This window comes from Platalea leucorodia (assembly GCF_965183815.1).
Source record: "Platalea leucorodia genome assembly, chromosome: 4".
In the NCBI taxonomy this organism is placed as follows: Eukaryota; Metazoa; Chordata; class Aves; order Pelecaniformes; family Threskiornithidae; genus Platalea; species Platalea leucorodia.
In genome coordinates, this window is record NC_138826.1 from 47783701 (window position 1) to 47801295 (window position 17595).

General features: G+C 41.2%; 1 protein-coding gene across 1 annotated transcript in view; it reads left to right on the forward strand.

Annotated features, from left to right (window-relative positions):
* Window positions 1–17595, forward strand: part of LOC309589909 (potassium voltage-gated channel subfamily KQT member 1-like) — a gene marked incomplete at both ends in the record, with an annotated part of 511694 nt that overhangs the window by 342874 nt on the left and 151225 nt on the right. The gene's annotated exons all lie outside the window — the stretch shown is intronic.

The following is a 17595-nucleotide window of genomic DNA, read 5'->3' on the forward strand; positions in this document are numbered from 1 at the left end:
TAGAGTGGGACTTGATGCAACTAAATTGTCCAGGCAACTTTTTTTTTTCCTGAATTGCCAATTTCATATGTTTTCTAGATGGACTTTTCATAAAATGCGTTAACAGTGACTTTAGAGGTTGTTATGTTAAAAAAACCTTTCTAATAGTAGGGCCCCTACTGTGTTTGTTGTCATATATAGGCACACTGCTTTATAGCACTAGAGGATTTAGTTTCAGAGAAACCAAAAGTGCTTTTAATTTAATAGAAACAGTACAGGCCAAGTTGTGAGCAAAGAAATGTATGTTAAGAAAAGAACAGGGCAGGAACTACACTAGATGACACAGTTGCAATTCAGTACCAACAGAAAAGATTTTGCAGTATTTTTTGACTAAGGAATGCACTTGGTCATAACCTGGTAGGGCAAAAGTGATCTTTCAAATTTTTGTCCTGAAAACCAGGAGATAGATATATGGTGAGAAAAAATGCAAGTTACAGCCTGTAATGTGTTTTAAAAAGTATTATCCACTTTGTCTCAGAGATGCTATTGGTAAAATATAAATTGTTTATGTTTCGCTTCTGTTTCTTACAATGGACTGTATTTGAATATATGTATGTAGTATAGTTAAGGTCTTTTTCTTTTGCACAAGGTCACAAATATAAGTGTACAGAAATTTGAGTATGAACTCACTGGGAAAATAACTTCTTAAATGCTTTCAGAACCGATATCTTTACGAAGCATATTGTTATTCTGGCCTCTGAACAAATTAATTTTTCTTTCCTTCTTTAGATATTTATTTATCTATTTATTTTCTGTGCCCAGGACATCTTTACACTAGGTAGCTATTCTTGGATCCATCAATGAAGTGAATGCAAAGAGGCATTTCTTAAAATCACTACTCAAGAAACTGCTTGGAATATAATCAGCTGTATATCAGAGCTTGATAATTAGAGACATCTGCAGTTAGTCTGCAAGAAGGCTGCATGTTTGTTGTTCTCATGTATTCCTATGCAGACCTGGTGGTATGCCACGTATAAAAAACATTAAGGCTTGCATGTGAAGGCATACAAAAAGGAGTATGAGGAACGGGTTTTTCTCCTATTCTTGGATAGTCATTTCTTATTTTTATAGGTTAGTTTTATTTGTTATCATATGCCATATTTAGCTTACTGATAAATTCATTCTCTCCAGTTTTCCTTTATGATTTCTTTGTGAATGAAAGTGCGGTCTGACACAGATAGCAGTATAGCTCAATACATGTGTCTGTGTATTAAGCTGCCTCCAAATGGACCTGTAAAGGCAGTTAAAACACATTGTTTATAGGTGAAACTAAGAGTGAATTTGATTGATCTTTCTTCACAATACTGCAAAGGGATGCTTATAGTGATGAAAGAGTCTTAGCCTCGCTGGCAAATATCCTGCAATTTTAATTGCACTCAGACAGGAAAAAATACACGGCATTTGCTGGAGCTAAGTGAACAATCCAGAGTGGACAATGTATTTAACACATTAAGGTTAGGAGTCTGGGCTGCGTCATGCCTTAAGAGCTCTACTCAGGACAGCTCCAAGAACAGAGACAGAAGTCATATTAAGCAACCCTCACCAGTCCTTCCCTCAGCACTTATGCAATCTTTGGCACAGCCTTTTTTCACTCTGAACATCAGTGTGGGTGTGCTTTTTGCACAAGTAACATGATGGAGGTACAGAGACACGCATGTAGCGTTCAGGCTACCTGGGAATTCTCCCAAAACCCTCCAGAGACTGAATCTTGTAGCCTGTAGCAATGCAACGAACTTTTCTGATCTTTTTTTGCTTGTGTAGTTTACCTGAGTAAACAGTGATTTCTTTATACATATCTTCCAGTCTTCTGATTTATCCTACAGTTAGCTTTTAGAACTGTTTACTGTGTGGGTTGATTGCAAATAGCCCTTTTTTAAATCGGCATTTATTAGCTGAATCATCTGGCACTGTGTCCATTTTTCAGTTGGGTAAGAGTAGAAGCACTCACAGAACAGATTCTCAAATGCATTTCAAAGTTGGTTTTCTGTCATTCAGGGTGCTAGTGCAACACTTCCTGGAAATGAAGGAAAAAGAAGCATAAGCATTTTTTTATACAAATTTTGTTACATTTATGTTATTTTTTCTCACTGACACAAATCCAACAGTTGAAGAGGTGCAAGGCAAAAGACAAGCCTAAAAGAGAGGCAGGAGTCAGTTGGTCCTTGGGAAGAGCAAGGTGTAGCTTGTTGTTATGCCACTGTTGTTTGACTTCCACTGTTACTAGTTCACTCCAAGAGGACAATTAAAACCAGAAGAAGGATATGTCAATGACCAAGATCATGTTCTTGAAAATATCATGTACAGTATTGGTTTTCTTTCCCATTTACCCACACTTCAAGAAGAGAGAGGAGCCATGAAGACTGAAATTATTCAAAAGCAACTATTTGATTTTTGCTACTTTTTATTTTGGCATTTCTATATTGGAACTCCTTGACAGGAAAAAATATGTTCTAAAAATCAGACATCATACAGATATCTCAGAAAGAGAGGCACCAAAACTGCTGCTCTCTTTTAAAACTAAACTCGTGAGCATCTCTGAAAGAGCAGTTAGTTCAGAACCAGGGTTTAACGTGATATTGGAAATCAGGCTGCTTTCTACTATGTTTCCTGACATGAAGATACTTCTAGATACTCACTTGTGAAATACTGTTGATAAATAATAAAAAGATACAGTTTGTCTGATCACATTTCCCACTATATCCATAATACCCAGTGTACTTCTTTTTTTGCAGAGAACAGATTTTTTGCTTAAATCTTATTATTGCGCTTTATTATAAATCACAGGGAATTAGGGAAGATTCTGGTTGTCTGAAATACATATGTGTAAATAAGCAATGAAGGGCAAATTAATTGCCATATATTACAGAGGAGGTGAGGGAAGGTAATGCTCTTCTGTAACATATATCATTTAAACTTTGTTGATAGGTGTATATACACAGAATATAAATAACAGAAAAATCTACCCTGACATAAGGCATAAGCTGGATATAATATACAGTGTTGTGTGCCATTAATAATACTAATGTTTCAGAGTTAGAAAAGGTACAAAACAGAATGGCTAAAACAGCCTGTGATAGGGAGATAGGAAATGAATTATCAAGAAAGATTAGCCAGAATTAGGCAGCATTGATAACAGGAGACTCTCAAGAGATAGGCTGAAGACAATACTGAAATGAAAGAAACAAAGCGAAAGAATCACATCAATCTTTTTAGGATAGTCATTAATTTGAGGAGTCTGGGATCTAGGATAGCAAGGGGGTGACTCAGAAATGATAAGTATTTCCGGCACGTTTATTTAGTGTTGTTGAAATATTGAACAAATAGCTGAAGTCAAGAGCAACAAGTCAGGGGTTTAAAAGGAGCTGGTTTGTTTTCTTTTTGTGAAGGATTTTTGAGATTACAACATTAGCTACATATTTGAAGTTACAATGATAAGTTCTAGGGTGATTTGTACTTATTGGGGTTATAAGGGCAGACCTCAGTGGACCATATGGTATTTTTACAGGGCTGTTTCCATAACAAAAATGGCACAAAATTGTATTAACTTTTCACAGATTGATAGAGAAACAAACTGACTAAATAGACATGTTTGTTTGCAGAAGGGTTTAAGAAGGACTTGGGGTGAAGGGAATCCCTGCATGTTTTCTAATTGAATGTGTATTTATAGGTTTGAAGTTTTAATTTGGGTTTGTATTTCCATTCTCATAAGAAGTAGCTGAGAAAAGAGACAGTGGGAATAAAAAAATACAACTAATAACAAGGAGCGAGAAGGAAGGAGAATAAGGAAAGAATGTGAAACAACCCAGAGAGACTCTTGGGGGGGGAAAAGGGGAAAAAAAAAAAAAAAAAAAAGAGGAGGAAAAATTCTAATGTCCAGATAGTTTCTACAGGGCAGGATCGGAGCAAATTCACAGCTCCCCCCACCATGACAGACTGGGTCATGTCTTTAGTTAAGGATTCTTTTCCAGCTGTAACCGTCTTTCTTCTTCCTGGGTACTGTAATTTGAATGGAATATTTCCAGCTTAATTCTCTGGAACGGGCATAAAGATATACATTCACTTCTAAAAATTAAACAAAATTTTGAAAAGCAGATACCGTGATAAAATCAGATTGAGTGACTTAATGTAAGCGAACAGCAATTTAATTTTGATTTATTGGAAGCATTACATTTCTGTTATTACAACACAACATTTTAGGTCTGTAAACCACTGATTACTAGAAGGTGGGAGGGTACAGCAGGGGAAAAGATCATTTTTCTCTTCTTCTACCCTTTCCGCTATTAATCATGGTAGCAGACAGGATACTGGGTTACATGGAGCATGTGTTTGGCCCAGAATGGCCAGTTTTATGATGTATGGTTTTATGAAGTGACGAATTCTAGAAGGAAAGTTCCAGGGTGTTTATTTGTAATAACTGTTTTTTTAACATGCTTTTTCAGTTACAGTAATGATTCCAATTCAGAAAATTGAACAAATGAAAACGAGAAATGCAGAAAGTTGGTTATACATTAAAAAGGGCTAAGCTGTATTTCATATTGGGAGTTAACATTAAGCTCTGTCTATATTACAGAAAAGACTTGCTAATTTTCATGACCTGAGGTTTGTTAACTAATATGATCTAAATTCATAACTCAGACAAAGCAAACTGTGGCTTTTGGTTAGCTAATCAAAGTGAACATGAGGGGATGGAGGGGAACTCTTAGAACTCGTATGTATTTTACTGGTTTTTAAACATATCTCATATTATGTGAGTATGTTGAAGCCAGGGAAGGCATAAAGTAGTAATTGACACCACCTATGGCATATTTAGATTAGTCTTAAAATTTTGGGACCTTTATTCTAAGACATATGTCAGAAAAAGGAAACAAATGGAAATTAAAATATCTTGCAGGCATTTATCTGTGGCTGCACAGTGCCTTGGAAATAGATGCCCGTGATGTGGTGTCAAGCATTTCCCACCAAAGAAGGATAACCTGAATTCAAAATGCCCACAGACCTTACCCATCCTTGTGACAGGTCCTAGCAGGGCCTCTGTGGTCACCCAGTGCTCTGGCCCCTCAGTGGCCCCAGCAGCTCATTCACTTTCTGTCTTCAGTACCCCATCAAGCTCACCCTATGGCTGTGCTTCACCACCAGCTCATGTCCTTGGGTGAAGTTGGACTAAAACACAGATGTGGGTCTGCCCTTGATAAAGAATATGGACATCAGTCGCCACAGGCAGTGTAATAGGAGACTCTGCACCTTGAATGAAAGTAGATTAGTTTTCTGGTCCACCCGTCATGAGTATTAAGATGGGTGCCTCTACATTACCCCAAGGGAGTTCAAACTGCTTGAAACCCATCCTCTGTTGTGCCAGCTGTCCTTGGTTGTGTTAACTGAGTTTGTTATCTAGAGCTTTCGGTCACAGTTATTAAAGGCAAAGGCATAAGGCAAAGGTAAGTGTTTCTGTGAAATGCACTGCAGGCCATGGGCAGGAGAGTAAAGCATCAGGCCAAAGGCTCTGTGACTAATCATGCCCCATAAATACAGTGCTGAGAGAGGACAGAAGTCGTAAAAATGCAGGGCCATGCTCTGAGCCTTTCCCAATTATTACCGATAAAGTGTAATATCAGTTCGCAAACAATGATAATGCTCTATTTGTGACTCAGGAGCCAAGATCATCACAGTCATGACATAGTCATCACTGCCCGCCAAAGACGAGCCTTACGCAAGGCTTACACAAGCTGCTATCTGGACCTCTTTGGTCAGATTTTGCAATGTGCTTCAAAATGCTTTGGATTAGGATTTACAGTCCAGGTTTCTCAGAGGGTTTTTTTGGCACCAACTTTCCAACAAAATAAATGAGCCCCCATTGGTATTCCTAAATAGGCACATAAAAAGTGTTCCCTTGTTGTAAACCTTCATGCATGTTCTAAAGTGTCTGTGAAAACAGGATGGATGAAATTCGGACCAGACTCTGGGGGAATAGGTTACTGCAGGTCAGCTTTGTACCTCAGATGTACAGCAAAATGCAGAGTGCCTGTCTTCACTAACCAAAGCAGTAGCATTTACCTCCAGGTCGGTCTGACCAGATGCACATTAGTTTCCAGAGGGCCTAAGCACCTAAACAGCCTTGACAATGTCAGTCTAAATCTGCATGAGCCTGAGGAGAAGCACTTTGCTTTAAGGGAAAGCAGTCATCCGATTAAGGCACTGAACTGGTACTGAGTAGAAATGAGTTCAGTTTCCAGATAAGAAGGATTCTTGGTGCACCTCTAAGCTGCTTATTTTCTCTGCACATCGAATCCACGTTATTAATTTTGGGAATAATACGTCCTTTCTCCCATCCATAGTCTCTGATTTTTAAATCGACTGTAAGCTCTTTGAGTCAGGATCTAGCCCTTATTAAATGCATTCATGTAATCCACTGAGATCGAGCAGAATTTCTAGGCCATAGAAATTGTCCCAAAACACCTTCATAGACAGAGAAGGAAGCTGAACGCTTACACATACTCACACTCCAGCACATCCATCTCTGGCTGCGGCTCCTGTGTGCTGCTATGCCTTAGCTTTGAGCAAAGTAAAGGGTGACCCCAGGTAAGTACTGGGTGGCATTAACACACTCACCATCCCTAACCAGTCAGCAAAGTGATTTTTAACATCTGAGCCGCTCAATAGTTGTTCAAGTTTACATCAATAAAGGTTTGAACGCTTCCTGTGGGCAAAGCCCACTTTGTCTGGGGATCCCTGCTCTGCTCCTGGAGGGGAACCAGGGCTGCCCTCAGGCAGCGCAGTCACTAGTGCGGGGCAGTCCGGTCTTGGATCGGGGCCATGCGTTTTTGAGAGGAGACCTCTCCAGGCTTGCCTTTTCAGCCCAAGGCACTTCGCTGACACTGCAAGCAGGTGGCTGTTTCTTCCTGTACTCGTGTGACCGAAACCAAGCAGCAGGCTGGGTGACCACAGGGCAGAGAAAATTCTTGTGCCGAAGAATAACCAGAAGGCAAACTGCGGAGAGGGAGGGGGGCTGAGGGAAGAGCAGGCTTTCTGGCAGCAGCAATTCATCCAAAACCCTTCACAGATGCGAAAGAAACAGTCCTGCCCCCACTCCACCTCCTAATAATTTGATGTCTGTCATTGTTGGCAGCTAGGAGGCTTTTTTTTTTAACTTTGCAAGAAAAGGAAGGTAGGATTTTAGCCGAATCCTATTGCAAAGCATATATTTCTTCTTTTTCTTTCCTTCTCCCTGCCACCCCCTCAACAAATCCCTGAGGTCAATATTGTAATAAACAGCAGGAAAGGCCCAATTTTCTGCACCTGTGGCCTTGTTTGTCTATATATTTCTATAGGTGAATGGGCACAGGGGACGCAGAAAGGAAGTGAATTCAATGGATTGGTTTAAAAAACTCAGCATGCTAATCAGCAGGCACTCAGGTGAAATAGCTTTAAAACCCTGTTAAAATAGACCCAGAGTGTAACAGGGTATGTAGCTACAGTGCATGCAGCTTGGGGTTTTTTGAATATAAGAACATGGCATTGTTAAAAATCAGCCTCTAGTCAAGTAGCTTGTTATTCGGGACACAAACCCCTGCACCTGAAATCTCTTACACAGAGCAGAAGAATGATTTTGGTTTTAATCTCTTTTTTCATCCCATGAAAGTTTAGTGCTGACAAAAGGTACTAGACTAGCAGCCGCAGAAAATGCGGTGCTTTTTATTTTGTCGGAAATTGGAATGGCTTGTGCACTGTGAGCTTCCCCACCCGCTCTGCTCCCTGGGAAGGCTGCATGGGAAGTGTCCAGCGCCCAGCCTCAGTGGTGAGACAGCCAGCAAGGGTACCATGTTAGTACCAGTGGTACTAACAGTGTTAGTGATACCCACAGGGTAGGAAACGTCAATAGGACTGACCCCCTGCCTTCTACAGAGGCTGTTGTTTTGCAGCACAGGAAACCCATCTTCTGCCCCTGACCAGCTCCTGCTGTAGTCCAAAGCCATAATAAGCAGTAGGAGGTACGTTTGGTGCCAGCTCCAGAGTGACACCAGTCAAACCAGGAGGGCAAAAGCTTTCCAAGTAGACTATGTAAAAATCAACCACAGGGAAGTAAATATCGGTTGCTAACAACGTAGACTGGACCCCAAGTGGTGTCAGGAGACTACGAAGGAGGTGCAGGCACAGGAATCTGCAAGGGCTGTTTGCTCACTACCTGGCAGATGTAGGCAGAAGGCAGGTGGGCATTTCCTCTTCACACTGCATCTGCCTTTACCACAAAGTCATTGGAGTTTGGGAATCTGGATTAGCCTTGTGGAGCATCTGCCCTGCTAACCCCCACTTGACCTGAGTCATGTATCTCTCTGAGGGCAAATGGAAAGGAATAGAAACATTTTCTAGTGCAATGTTGCTCCAAGTTCCCTAGCTCGGTAATACACTTTTTTTTTTTTTTTCCAAACAAGATACTGCTTTATGTGTAAAAGCTTCATATGTCAAGAGGTGCACAAATTCTCTCACATTTGGACTGGTTTATTTTCAGCGTCTTTTTTAAATGTCTAAGAGGAATGATCTGTAAAGCCCAAATGCTGCAAGAATTATTCTTCTCCTGGTATTTCAGTTCCTGGATGGTGGATGTACTGTGAAAAGACCAGATCTCAGGTTGTTATGGCTCCCTGAAGGTTTTGAAAAAGCCGGTTAAAAAAGGCAAACGCAAATGCAAAAGCCAAACTGTTTGCCTTTATTTGGGTTTACCACTGGGTTATTTCTGGCTCTGTTGTTTATTCAACTCCCTACTGAAAAGTTGTAGTATCCGCCCATCTGAATACATGCTCACTTGCACTCTGCACTGCTTCAGAGGAGCAAATGCAGCCCCTGAAGCACTTCTGGTGTTAAATTTATTTGCAGTATGAAAAATTAAGCCTGAAATAGCAAAGGGCCCCACTGAATTTTTCCCTGATGCTACTCTCCTGAAGTCAAGTGGAGCTCCAGCGAGGATGTATACTATTTCCTTGTTTTCCCAGGGGCATAAGGGTGTGGGGAGGGAACCTTTGCTATTGAACTACTCCTTTCAAAGGATACTAAGGCTTTAGACAAGATACAGTTGGTAGAGGGGAAAGAATTTAAAATGGAGAAACCAAAAGCAACTCATTAAAAAATGATCAGGTCAAAGCTCAACATAAAGTATTGACAAAAGTCCCAAGTAAGTGTTTAGATTAGATTCAAGGAGATGAGGACAAGTGTGAGTTAGTTGCATGAACAGTTTGTTTGCTTTTTGACCAAAATGCCATTTAAGGCACAGTCTGATGCCTCTTCATAATTAGCCTCAATAGTTTGGCTGAACACATGCGTTCACAGTCGTATGTGTGTACTTAATCTCAAATACAAATACTCAACCACGGATATGTTTGTTCAACCCTTTGTTGACTCTGGTGATCAATTTTGCAGGCTAAATACCAGTTAACAGCACTGTAAATAACTCAGAGGCAGCTGTTTATTTACTCATGATATTTGTCAAGTATTTTTATAAAAACAGAAGCATAGGATTAGCTTTGTATTGCTTCCTTGATACCGGAATGAGATACCACTCACCTGAGGTTGTGTTTAGCAGGAGCTATCCTGTCTGCTCCAACTGGGTATTCAAACATTCTTCTCACATTGAGAAGCACCTGTGTCCTGACTAACGCTCTTTCCCAGACTTAACAGGTAGCCTTGGACAAATTGCTTCATCTAAAGATGAAGCAATGGTCAGTTGGTCAACACCTCAGTTTGCCCATTTGTAGACCAAGGATGACTCTTAGTTATGAGCTAGACATGGGTACTAACTTTAAACTTGCAAAACACATGACTACATACATACTAATAGTTTTGGCGTGTGTGATCAGACTGAATAGGTTGGAGTCATTCAACTGATGAGCAGAAATAAGATAAAAAACAACGAACCAGCTAGCAGAGACCTCTATTTATAGATCATCCTCTCTATTTAACTAGGAGGAGCCTGATAAAGTAGTCCTCCATTAATTTTGAAGTGGACCAAAAAGCAGCCTATTTGACATTTTTCTCCGTACCATCCGACTGTTTGCTCTCACTCACCAAAGCAGACATATCCTCACCCCATGCTTATCCCAGATTGCTCTCTAGCACAGTCAGCTCTAACAGCAAGGAACACCTGTATTATCTCCAGTACTTCAGCAACAGCCAACAATAACAGTAAGCAGCTGGATGTCAGAAAAGCCCCAAACTATCATGGTATGACACACTGCATTGCCTTTGCAGCAATAAAATTACTGGTGGGTCAGCAGAAACAGCGTCCAGCGTTGGTTAGATCTTCTGTGGAAGACGCTTGAGATGACTTTTGAATTGCAACATTTTATTGCTGTTATTTATGAGTTTGGTTGTTTATTAATAATTCTACTGGTAAATTTGGTTTATAGCACATGGCATGACTGTTATTTCACTGTGTTCCTAGAGCATTCTTAACAAGCCTTTCACCGCGCTTTGCAGGCATTAACTATTTAAGTCTATGCAGTAGTTAAGTGAAACTGTAGGGACCACTTCACTCACTGCTGATAAGTAGCTGCCAGTGAAGTGACTCTACATAGCTGTTTTTGGCAGAGCATAGCAACACTAATCAATATCTGAACACAGGACATTGGTGTATTTCTTCCACCTGCTGAAAAGAGAAATTGCTGTTCTTTAGGCTGGCGTTAGTATACACATTCATTGGCATGGGGATATGGGGGAAGGGGGATCTATTTTTTATCAACATGCTTTAGAAAGAGCTGTGTTTACCCTACCAAAAAAAAAAAAAAAAAAAAGAGAGAGAGAGAGAGAGAGGGAGATTAAAAGGTAACCTCAGTTTTTTAAGTCAGAATTTTGAAAGCCATCTCCAGTCCCTATAGCAACTAATTTCGAATATGTAGTTCAAGGCTATTGGTCCAAAACTAAATGAGTTAGTCTGGAAGAAAATCACAGAGTGAACTTGCTCCCACTAAAATCATTTTGCATTTCTTCATTCGTGTAAACAGAATCAGAACAGATCTAAAATTCTGATCTAGCTTCGAAGTCTCCCTAGGCTTAAAGACACCCTCATGCCAAGGTTTCATTTCTCAAATTAATAACTTTATAATAATATAGTTTGATGGTAGTCTATTGCTTGTTTTGGGGGGGTTAAGGGGGTTGGGTTTGTGGGGGTTTTTTTGCAATGCTGTTTTCGGTTCCTGAAAAACTTAGGGAGGAAGAGGAGCTATTTAATACAATGAATACCATATTGATGCTACAGTATCTTTAGACCTGAGCTGAAAAGAGCCTAGGTCAAGAAATTAGAGTGCTAAAAATAATTACTTCAGTAGGTGGCACTATTCCCTCTGTGTCACTCCTAAGTGAACACCCTTACATGGTGCTCGGGGCTAAAGAGATGTAAAGCGAAGAACCCTGTCGGTTGTGATTGTTGAAGAGCACTCGTTACCCCTCCCAGCAGTGGTAGTTGCTGCTTCTTACACTCAGATCACAAGACAAAAAGGCAGCCTACCTTCCCTCTCTCTTTAAACGGATGAGGTGTTTTTGCTTGGTAGGTTGGGTTTTGTTTGGAGGGGGAGTCCTGAGATTCTGCCCTGAAAGTATCACGTATTTATGTGGTGCTATTTTAATAGCTGCTCTGTTCCAGCCCAGAAAGGCTGCAAAATGATAGGTCAAGTATCTCCCTAATACAAAGACCGAGTAATTCTTCATCTCTAGCTTGCAAAAGGCATTGTTTAACTTAGTGCAGCGGTAATTACGATGATTTAAAAGCAAGTTCAAGAAAGGCTCATTCTTACAGTGAAACAAATAATATTCTGGTAGAAATATACAGTCTGGTAGTCACAAAGCTTTACAACAGTGCATAAATACCTGCCATCCATTCCCAAAATACATTCATATGCAATTGCAGTTAGTCACTTCTCATAGCTGTTAAGCAATATAAATTAATATATGGTTGTAGTAGTTATTTACATGTGGCTTCACTTTACACTGTAATGTAACAATGGATGGATTTTTCAGGATAGCTGTAGAAGTCTTTTTTTTCTTTTTTTTTTTTTTTTTCCTTAAATAGTGTATTTATTTTGCTTGGCTAAGCTTCTCTCTTGCTTTGGTGATAACAAGCAAGCACAACTGCAGGGCAAGTTTTGTAGAGAATTCCTGTGTTCACTGAGCATATTTAAAAGGAGAATCCTCAAAGTCAGATGTCTATATAATATGGCTGCAGTTCTAAAGCATCTTTGTGGCATCCAGTGGTAATTGTGCCAGCCACAAGTAGCACTTGGACCAGGTATGTTGCGTTTCCTATAAAGAAATTAAAGAGGATACTGTTTAGGAAGTGGCTAGAGTTTCTCAGAGCCAGGGAATTCCCAGCTAAAGAGATCCAGCCTGGTTTTAAATCTGGCCAGATCCTGGGCTTGAATCTAGTTCTGTGAGCTTTAACTCAAATCCCTTTTGCTTTTCATTCCCTGTCATTCATCTGGAATGCAAGTTTAATGCTAATTTTGTATGTTGGGGCAGCATCAGAAGGCAGTAGTTAGGAGTCAACACCATCAAAGCAAATTTTCCGTAAATCCCATTTCCCTTTGCCAAGCACTGTTAGGGGCATCTTCTGTCCTTAATATTCTGCCCATGAACATTCCTGGGTATTCACCACATAAGTCTAAGAATAGTTCAACCATTTAAGGGCCTAAGCTTACACACAGAGCCTGTATGAGTAAAGGATTGCTGGGCTGGATCACTGTTAAAATATTCTAGCAGTCCATGTTTATCAATAATAAGGTAATAAAAGATCACTATCTGATTTCAGCTTTCTTACCTTAGCAAAATATTAGTTCTTTGTCAAACTGAGGCTCCGTTCCTATGCACATGGAAACACAGGTTTGTGTAATTACCTGCTTTCTATTAGGCTCAGTAATGATATTTAACCATGAGTCAAATCTTTGTGTATTTTCTTAATCTGGTTTATCCATGTTCAGATGATGCATGAGCATACAGTACAATATGATACAACTAAAAAAATCAATAAAATGAGAAATGAATTCAGCAAAAAACACCAAATCTCTAAAGAGAATTTAAAAATCCATTTGTAAGTGCAAGCCCCTGGTAACATACTCAGGTATCCTTTAAGATACTAAATCAGTCTTCAGTGTGTTTCTGCCAGATGTCTGGATTCATGACAGGAAGCACTTGAGGAATTGATGTCTGCCTGCACTGTCACCAGGGCTGTGTCTTTTCATTGCCACCATGTAGCTTCAGTCTCATTTTCCAGTAGATGACAGACCATTTGCAATATCCTGATGGTGATGGTGACACTGAAACTTTTTTCTCCTTTCTCCATTGCTACTCCAGTATTGTGAAGCCTAACCCACTCCAAAAGCATGAGACTTAAAAATGAACACACTTAGAGGAGGCTGGATGAAGGGAAAGAGGAGTTACTCTGCTTTCTGTAAAGTCTTCTGGTGTTGAAGTGTGCAGAGTTCATGTTGGAAAGGTTCCTCAGCACTCATAGCAGCTTTCTCCTATGTTTATTTTGAGGAAAACAGGTTCTTGTACTGAAACCATGGTTCAGGAGCAGAGATCTTGAAAATTGTGAATATTTGTAACATTACAGCCTGATTATCTATGTTTTCCTAGATAAATACCGTTTTCATAACTAAATATTGACATAAGTATCTAAGTACCACAGAACAGTGGTTTTCAGCTTGTGATCTGTGGTTCCATAGACGACTTTATAAGGTGGCCACAGAAGCTAGTGGTGAACACTAAATATGTAGTCAGGAGGCTTAAATTCTTTATACAGAAGTCCACACCCATACCAAAAACAAAATAGCAGTCCATATATTGGCAAAGCTTGAAAAACTTTGTCAAAAGAAAGACACGGACATAGAAGAGAAGGGAGGCACATTTAAGCAGATTGCAAGAGACTCAGTCGTGAAGAGACTGCAAGTATGTCGCTTGGCAGACTGACATACAACGCAAGCAACTTTAAATGAGCAAGCCCAAACCCTGGATGCTTTCTAAGGAACAGCCACATGGACGTTCGCGTGGGCTCGTTGGTGCTGCTAAAAAAGGCGGCACCTTCAACAGGGCTTTGCCACGGCTGAACTGCTTCTGGTACGAATGGAAATTGACTTCAGGCTTGCCATTTAGAGTTCCCTCCAAAAGGAAGCTGGGATAAACTGCTAATCTGTATGGAGTCCAGATGAGGTAAACGTAAGGAAAGGAAGGGCACACCAGGGTGAAAGGACTTTTCAAGAGTTCCAGCACAGGTGAGAAGCAGAGTGGGAAGCAGGGAGTGAGGCAAAATAAAATTGTGCATTAAAATATATCAGTGGACATCATCAGACCGATTCCCCTCACCCCAAAGCTGTACTTTGATCTACATCTCAAGCCTATTTGTTACATCAAATGGGTCAAGGAGACAAGATGTTTTCCTCAGCATTCCTCAGCATTCGTCCACTAAAGATTACTTCAGAAAAAAAGCCTTAAAATAAACTTGTTGAACTATTTTAATGACATGCTATTAGTACATTATTCCTACTATGTCATGAAAGAATAAAAAATAAGAAAAATAAAAAACCAGCTGGTAAAAAATTACTTCCTGAAATGAAAAAAAAAATTAAAAATTGTAATATCTTACTATTTCTTTTGAAGTCAGCACATTTTTAAGTTTTTATTTGGGTGAGAACAGAGCTTTTCATATGACAAGTGGTCCAGCTAAATTTTTCCAGCAGACTGTGCTGCTTGTTGTACAATATTTCCACAGTGAAGAAGCTCCCAGTTCCTTTCCCAGTGCATAGAGGAAAGCAGGCACTCTCTGTATATGTCTTCAACAGAGCTCAAGCTGGGTTAGCAAGGGGCACCTGCTGCAGGCAGTTCAGGCTGTATATGACAGGAGAGACTCTCCTGCCTTCTCTCCTCACTGAAAACAAAGCAAATTAGGCACTTAAGTGCTTCAAGTTATGCAGGATTAATCGGGGTTAGGATGCTCTCATAGTCCTTAAACTAATACCCTCAACACGTGTATATGTGGGAGGCTCACAGTGATATGAAATAGTCCTACAATACTCCCATGGATCTACATTTGGTCCAGCAAGCAGCGCTACGGTAGCTGACTACATCACTTCTTCACAGCAGCGTTCCCAGGTAGATCCCATAGAGCAGGGTTTAGCCTAGGAGGAGCGCAGCAAGACTGCTGGGGTCCATACATCAGGGAAGAGGGCAGGTTTCCCAGGCCAGCAGCCCTGGCCGACTGTCTTACATTGAGCATGTAGATGCTGTGATGAGTTAAGTAAAACCCCGGTGCTGTGCATTGCTCTAGTGTTAAGCAGTCAGATAATGCCAGAAAAAAGCCAATATAGACACCCGGGATCCTCTGAATGCTTCCCTTTCTCTGCCAGAAGCTGGGGATCCCAGAGATTGTGTTTGGTCTGACAAATTCAGACACAGCTTGGTCTGATACCCGCTTAAAGCTGGTGGGATAGTGTCCTCACATGGACTACAGTCCAGAGATGCCCCCCGACAGGAGTCCCAGCAGGACGGGACTGTGCCATGGGGCTCTGTCAGAAGCAGGAGGAGTCACCTCGTGCTGGACAGTCTCCAAGGTCGCTCTGAAAGGAGTGACCCAAAATGCTTCTAGAGGACTCTGCTGGCTCCCTACCCCATGGGCAGCTGTACCAACAGTATCAAAGGATCAAACATGAGGAGTAACTGATCTGCACCCTTTCTATGTCCCTCTGCGCATCAAAGCTCACCATTTCTGCTGAAGCTAACTAGGTGAGTGGAGTGGGACTCAGGAATTTCAGCAGAAATTATGTGCTGTCACAGCTGCCCTGCCCGAGTGTATGTATGTATATTTAAAAAAAAAAAAAAAAAAAAAAAAGAAAGGAAAAAAGGACATTTGAGATGAGCTCACAGGAGCATTGATCTCCAATATTGTTTTTCCTGGGAAGAGGCTGTGGTATCTCAGCTTCCTTATGGGTTACAGGAAGAGCTTCCTAAGAGCAGAGAGCTTGTTCCCAAGTTTCTGGCCATCCAGAGTTTCAATATAGAGGAAACACTGTACGTTTCTCTCTTTAGCATGATGGGAGTGAAATGTAAAGAGAGGTTGCACGAGGTCTGATGGAAGTCTCTAAAGGAGGCTGGGAACTCACTGTAGCAGGACAGCAGACCTGAAGGAAGAGGGCTTATGCTGCTCAGCTGGTCCATCACTAGGAAGGAGCTGGCTGTGCTCTTGCATATGAGACCTTCCCACACATGGAGTCAGAAGTACCAAGAAATGTGTAGTGACTGCTTGGTGGCACCAACGTCCTGCCCGTCCTCTGGCATGGGGGACTTTGTGGGTGTCTCCCCATTTTTGTCCTCATCTCAGATTGCCTGGTGTGCAAAAATGTTTCTTCCAGTCCAACCGTAAGCCTCTTGCAGTCCTTCTCCTTCACCCGACTTTCACCCCGTGGCATCCCCTGGCGGAGGGAGACGCGGGTGAGGTGGGTTTGCGGCAGGACAGGGCAGCGTTTGCGAGAGATGACAGTTTCTGTGATAGGCACTGCAAGGGGGGTGCCCCAACGGGGGGCTGTTTACAACGTGATACCTCAGCAGCTGCTTCAGTCGCGGCCGTGAGCTGTCAGTGCTTATGGTTTTATGGCACTTTCATCACCATCTGTCACTCCTTTAATGGCATGGTGTGCGCGTCTTGCCACCTTCCCCCGCCACCCCCATGCCCCCCACCGCACACACACACACGCACGTTGAGGAGCTCAGCCATATGGTGCTGAGTAAGCCGCGCTGCATGTCCTCATCTTCTGGGTCCATCTCGAGGGACTGCAGGGGACAGTAGCTAGATAGGGTGGCCCAGGTAGCCCAGAGTTATGGGGTAAGACTAGAAAACATATTATCATACTAACATGGGAACTGCGGTCTGTCCCCAGTTCCATCTTTACGGATGTGTCTGCCATCCTAATGTGAGCTGTTGGGCAGTGGTAGATGTTTGGCCTAGTCTTCTGCAAGGATAAGTAGCCTAAAAGTTACTCTTTGTTTATACTTTATGCTAAACTGAGAAAGAATAAAACACACACATACGCGTTTTTAAATAAAAGTATTTGTTTATGTATACATAGACACACCCCAAGGCTTAATATCACGCCCTTGCCAAGGAACATATGTTATTTCAACTTGACACATTTTAATTGCAAAATCCAGGATGTTCTTTTCATTCATTCAAAACAAGAGAAAACTCCAAGTGAGCTGTAGCAATCGCAATCCCTGTGGCTGTCTTCCATCACTAATCTGTGTCCATGCCGTGAGCACACGTGGTTTGAAATCAAAGCCTTCTTGAGCCTCAGAGAAGCGCGCTCAGAAAGTAACAAGATCTGGTTTGCTATGCCTTAATTTTCAACTCGTGGAGTTTTTAATGCCTGTAAGCTTAATGCTGTGCATTGTACTGTTATCTGCATTACCTGGGGGGGTTTGAGGGAGAGTTGGTGGCTGAGAGTAAACTTCACTGTAGCAATTTTTTTTTTTCCTCTTATGTGTTCCTCTGATTGGTCATTTGATTATAGTGAATCCCAAAAGGCTCAT